Consider the following 6,426-nt stretch of genomic DNA (forward strand, 5'->3'; position numbering starts at 1 on the left):
GCCTGACTGCCCCGCTCCGCTTCTGCAACACCTAGGCCGCTTCTGCGGCTCCGCACCTGCGGACAAAGCCTCACAGGTGCGGTTACACCAGATACCAGCTGCTTCAATTCTTCTTCAAATTCCAAATTTCATCCGTTAACCATCCGGAATCCACCCGGAGCCCCCGAGACCCCGACCAATCATACCAACCAGTCCCAAAACATAATGCGGACCTGCTCGAGGCCTCAGATCACATCAAACAACGTTGAAATCACGAATCACACCCCAATTCGAGCTTTATGAACTTTAGAACTTCAAACTTCTACATTCGATGCCAAAACCTCAAAAATCACGCCCGATTGACCTCAAATTTTGCACACAAGTCATATTCGACATTACGGACCTACTCCAACTTCTGAAATTGGAATCCGACCCCGATATCAAAAAGTCCAATTCAGGTCAAATTTTAAAAAAAATTTCAAATTTCTAACTTTAGCCAAATGACTCCAAAATGACCTACGGACCTCCAAATCCACTTTCGTTCGCTCTCCCAATACCATAATAACCATACGGAGCTATTCTAAAACTCGGAATTCCAAACGGACATCGATAACACTGAAATGCACTTCAACCCAAACTTATAGAGTTCTTCCAAAATTCTAACTTCCACAATAGGCGCCGAAACGCTCCCGGGTCATCCAAAACCCGATCCGGGCATACGCCCAAGTCCAAAATCTTTATACGAACCTGCTGAAACCTTTAAATCCTAATTCCGAGGTCGTTTACTCAAAAATTCAATCTTAGTAAATTCTTCCAACTGAAAGCTTCCGAAATGAGAATTCTCTTTCGAAATCAATTCCAAACTTCCCGGAATTCAATTCCGACCATGCGTACAAGTAATAACACCTGAATTGAAGCTGCTCATGGCCTCAAACTGCTGAACGACGCGCTAGAGCTCAAAATGACTGGTCAGGTCGTTACAGAAGAAGAAGAAGAAGAAGAAGAAGAAGAAGAAGAAGAAGAAGAAGAAGAAGAAGAAGAAAAGAAAGGAGGAAGAAAAGAGCGCACAGGTTGCAGGAAGAAGAGAAGGAGGCGATGATTGGCCTGATGTAACGACCCGACCGGTCATTTTGAACTTTTGCACTTTGATCGCCAGTTACCGGGCATGACTTGCCCCGTGTAACGTATTATGACTGATGTAGATCGTTGGTTTTGGTTTTCGGGAAAAATCGGAATGAATTTGAAGGAACAGTCTCAATTGAAAGCTTTGAATTTGAAAGGTTTGACTAAGAGTTGACTTATTTGTATATGAGCTCGGATCAGAAATTTTATGATTTGGATAGCTTCGTTGGGTGATTTATGACTTAGGAGCGCGATCGGAATACATTTTGGAAGTCCATGGAAGGATTTGGCTTGAATTGGCAAAGTTAATATTTTGGCGAATTCCGGTTGATAGGTGAGATTTTGACCCGAGGGTCGGAATGGAATTCCGAGAGTTGCTATAGCTTCGTTATGTCATTTGTGATGTGTGTGCAAAATTTCAGGTCATTTGGACGTCGTTTAGTCGACTTTTTGATCGAATTTGGATTTCGGAAGTTTTGGAATTCTTAGGCTTGAATCCGAGGGTGATTTGATGTTTTGATGTTGTTTTGAGCATTCCGAAGGTTGAAACAAGTTTGAATTATTTTATGGGATGTGTTGGCATGTTTGGTCGGGGTCCCATGAGGCTCGGATATGTTTTGGAAGAGTTTTTGGAAGATTTTGGCGTTTTGATTATAAGCATGTAATGATCCAAAGGTCCATTTTTAGTTCTAGAGATCGAACTTTGATTTTGACACTTCCGGAATTTTGATAATGAATTATAGGAGTGATCTGGAAAGTTTGGTCTAATTTCATCAAGTCGCGATTGGGTTTTTGACGCGAATCATGAGTTAATTGTTTAACGAGCGAAATGGATATCGCACTGAGCAAACAAGCTCCGAATTGAGTTTCAATTGAAGGACTATGTTCGTATCATTATTTGTGACTCATAGGAACAAGAATCATCGAATTCCGAGTTCGTATGGTGGAGTTAGAGCCTTTTTAGTGGAAATAAATATTGCTGGTGCAGCAGGATCTGGTGCGCACCTTTAGCGACCAGATTTGTCACTTTTAGCGGCGGGAATGGGCCTTTTAGCGACCAGAATAGGTTTATTAAAGCTGTTGCGTTTTTCTGCTCATTTTGACCTTTTTTTGGGTGAAAGAACACGGCTTTGGGCGATTTTTGAGCAAGAAATCATGGGAAATCTTGAGGTAAGTCACTTGTGATCATTTCTACTCCATAATATTGAATTATCATTGAATAATCCGACTACATTACATGATTTTGAGGTGTAAATTGAGGATTTGGACCTAGGGATTTGAAAATAAGATTTGAAGATTTGGAGGCCGAATTGTTATCGGAATTTAGTAATTTTGGTATGGTTGGACTCGTGGCGAGATAAGGAACCCGTTGATGTAAAAATTTCTGAGTTTCGAGAAGTGGGCCCGGGGCTCGGGTTTTGCTAATTTCGGGATTTTTGATATTTTGCGATTGTTTTCGCTTGGGCTTTGTTCCCTTAGCATATTGTGACGTATTCGTTCTGGTTTTGGATAGATTCGACGCGCGTGGAGGCCGATTCGAGGGGCAAAGGCGTTGTGAGCTAGAGATATCGCCGGTTCGAGGTGAGTAATGATTGTAAATGATATCCTGAGGGTTTGAAATCCCGAATTGCACATCGTAGTGCTATATCGAGGTGAGACACGCGCTTGATGATGAGCGTGGGGTCGTTTGCTATTGGGGATTGTGACTTGATCCGTCCCGATTGATGCTTTTACCGCGTATTTGATTGAAGCTTATTTGTTATCATCATAATTTGGACCGGTTGCCATATTTGGGCTTCGTGCCAACTATTTGAACCCTCCGGGGATTTTTATCACCGTTTCCTCACTGTTTTGACTTACTACTTGAACTCAGTCGTACCGTTTTCCACTGTTTTACAACTCAGCCACTTCTATTCGATTTTAAAACTAAAATGATATATTAAATGATGTTTTGGGCTGAGAACTACCGTTTTACAAATGCCTGAAGGGCTTATGTGATTTCTGGACTGAGTGTGGCCGAGCCAGTTGTGAGGATATTATGGGATCGGGCTGCGCGCCGCAACAGTGCTATAATGATACTGATGTGAGGCCAAGGGCCTAGACTTGACGCCACGAGATGGCTTGATGTTGCGCTTGGGCCGTAAGGGGCCCCTCCCGGAGTCTGCACACCCCCAGTGAAGCGTCGTCGACGATAAATGGATCGGGCTGCACGCCGCAGCGATATGTGGATCGGGCTGCACGCCGCAGCGGTACTGGTATTTTTCTATGTGTTTATTTTATTTGTCTGCCATTATCTGTTGTCTGTGCTACTTCATGCAATATCTACCTGAATGCCTGGCATCATCTGATGACTGAGTGTTGTGCCCGAGGGGCAGATTTCTGTGCTTATCTGCACTATTTGTTTGCATTCATTTGTGTGACCGCTGAAAAAGCATTTTCAAAAGAGGTTTAAACTGGGCTAAGATATTTCTCTAAAGATTTCACAGCTTCACTATTTTCTCAAAGGGCTTTACACTGCTTCTATACAGCATGTTGGTTGCTTTACGTGATTTCTTACTGCTCAGTTGTTATTTACCTTTATTACTCACTGAGTTAGAGTACTCACTTTACTCCCTGCACCTCGTGTGCAGATGCAGGTATTTATCCACCCGTTAGCGGGTTTTGGCTGATCAGAGGCAGAGTTATAGGAGTTCGAGGTGACTGTCAGCGTTCGCAGCACCATTTTTCTCTCTTTTGTTCATTATTCCGGTTTTGTATATTTTAGACCTTGTAGTTGGATTTACACTCTAATAGATGCTCGTGACTTGTGACACCCCGATTAGGGCTGTGTTGGGTTGTAATTCCGCTAATTAATATCATTAAATCATTTTTAAACTGCTTATGAATTGTTTAACTGCTTAAAAGAGGTGTTCTGTAATGGTCTAGCTGACCTTGTCTTTACGAGAGGTGCCATCACGACCGGAGCGAGGTTTGGGTCGTGACACCTGAAGTTGTAAGAATTAGGGTATAGGTAAAATAATTTTTAAAATATGGGTATAGGTTAAATGGGGCGACCAAATAGGGCGTTGTGCAATTTTTGCATTGTAGTCAGGGGCGACTCTAAGGCTTTAGGCAGTGAGGCTGATGCCTTAGGCCCCCAAAATTTGAAGGCGTCAAATTTATTTTAAATTTTTATTACTATTATTACTACTATACTATATATAATTTATATAAATAATTAGTATAAAGAAAAATATTACAATATATTTATTTGTTACTTGATTGAGATTATTTTATACCGGTAAATTTATAAATTATGACAAATTTCTTCCCTCATTAATTAGTATATTTGCTTCACTCTTCAATTTTAATTTTATCCTTTTTATATAGGAATTAAGTTATGTATATCGACAACATTATGAATTTCTTTTACAATATTCTCTGAAACTGCATGAGCACAAAAGCATTCATGCACCGGTTTTCTTTTAGGGTAATTTATTTTAGATATTCAACAATAAATGCTACAATTTATTTTAGATATTCAACAATAAATGCTACTTAATAGAATGAACTATAGTTATCGTTTAAATTGATTAGAAGGAGTAAATATTTTGACATCGTCGATTAAGCCCAACTCTAGTCCTAGAAAGGATAAGAGGTCGCTGCAAATATAATCCGGTCTAAAAGTCCGAAGTCGAATCCCACAGAGAATTAAGGCTTAGCTACAACTGTTCAATATTGCAAAGAAACACAAGTTCAAATAATTTCCTAGTTATAAAGATTTGATTTTTATTTCTATTAATTAACTAACAAATATTATAAAGCAGTAAAATTGTCAACTAACAAGGATGAAATTCGAGACAAGCCTAAGGAGGTCTAGAGTTATGACTTTCCCAATTGTCGCAATCCTTCCCGCTATGCCTTCTATAATTTCGCCTAAGTATTCTCTACCAATCGTGAGTACTTTGGGTGTGTAGCTCTCTCTCGAGCAACAACCACAATTTACTAGACGTATCCTCTCGAACTACGCTAGCTGGCACTAGTTCATCACTCACTACGATCGCACCAAGGTTTCGTCATCTCTAATCCCGCCTTTAAACTCTCTAAATTGATCTCTCACATACGTTAGGAGTGATGTTATTCATTAACTACCTAAATATGTACTCTCTCTCGAGCATGACACACCAAATAGGCACAGTCAATTGATGGCCATTCAATCAACAACAACAAACACATAGTTGAACAAGTAGAGAAATCCAACAGCTTAATTATATAAAAATATAACAAGAATTCATCCTACAAAAGGTTCCATTAAAACCCTAGATAATAAATTAGCTATTCATAATAGTATGCAAAACTATAATACTAGAATTCATAACCAAAAATGAAAATAGGAAGAAAAAAGTGAAAAACTCGTAGAAAAATTCTCCGCCTTGCTCCTAGTGTGTTGCCTCAGGTCGAATCCCTCTTTAAAAAACGGTGTTTAATGACTATTTATATGTGTAGGAAAAAGACCTAAACGAAATAATCAAATCTAAAACCAAAAATGAGACAAAATAGGCTTTAAAACCCGGAACACGCGAACACGTCGCTGTAGACCTCGCCTCGCGAGTTCTGTCGCACGCTCTAATGGGAGAAGAGTCCCTCGCGTCGCCAGACTCTTTTGCTTCGTTTCTCATTGTTGATTTGCTGCCTAACTTTACAAATTCACGTTTTCTCTTCTTTTTCCATTGACTTTTGTCTTCTTTTATATTTGTCTCTTCAATCATTGCTCGATATCAGTATAAAATTTCCAATCAATAAAAGATCATAAACCATTCTTGTAGTGTATTAAATAACATAAAATCTCTATTTTGCTTCAAATTTCGTCTTCAACGTACCTACATATAAAATAACTCAATTAATCACAAATATAGTATAGTTTAGCATTAAAGCCCCAAAATGTAAGGTAAGTAATGCACTAAAAATATGGAATTATAGCCAAACATCACTACCCCACATTTAAATGTTGCTCGTCCTCGAGCAATCAAACTACACTTTACATAGATACGATATTTTTAAACAATTCTCCCAACTCATCACACCAAGAATCTTTACAATAGACTAAGCACAAGGGTGTAACATCCTTACATCAAGATTTGACTCACAAGTACCATGCATTATTCATAACTCACTCATTTACTCTAACATAGAGGTCAATGACATTACTTTTCCTTCATGAATCAAGTGCCCTCACACAACAAAAGAGTTAGTTCCACACACAATAACATTTAAGAGCAATCAGGAACTCAAGATAGAAAGAATTTACTCACTCTGAGAAATAACATTCATATGCTACAAAAGATG

Source organism: Nicotiana attenuata, chromosome 1 (genome assembly GCF_001879085.1).
Source record: "Nicotiana attenuata strain UT chromosome 1, NIATTr2, whole genome shotgun sequence".
NCBI classification, from domain to species: Eukaryota; Viridiplantae; Streptophyta; class Magnoliopsida; order Solanales; family Solanaceae; genus Nicotiana; species Nicotiana attenuata.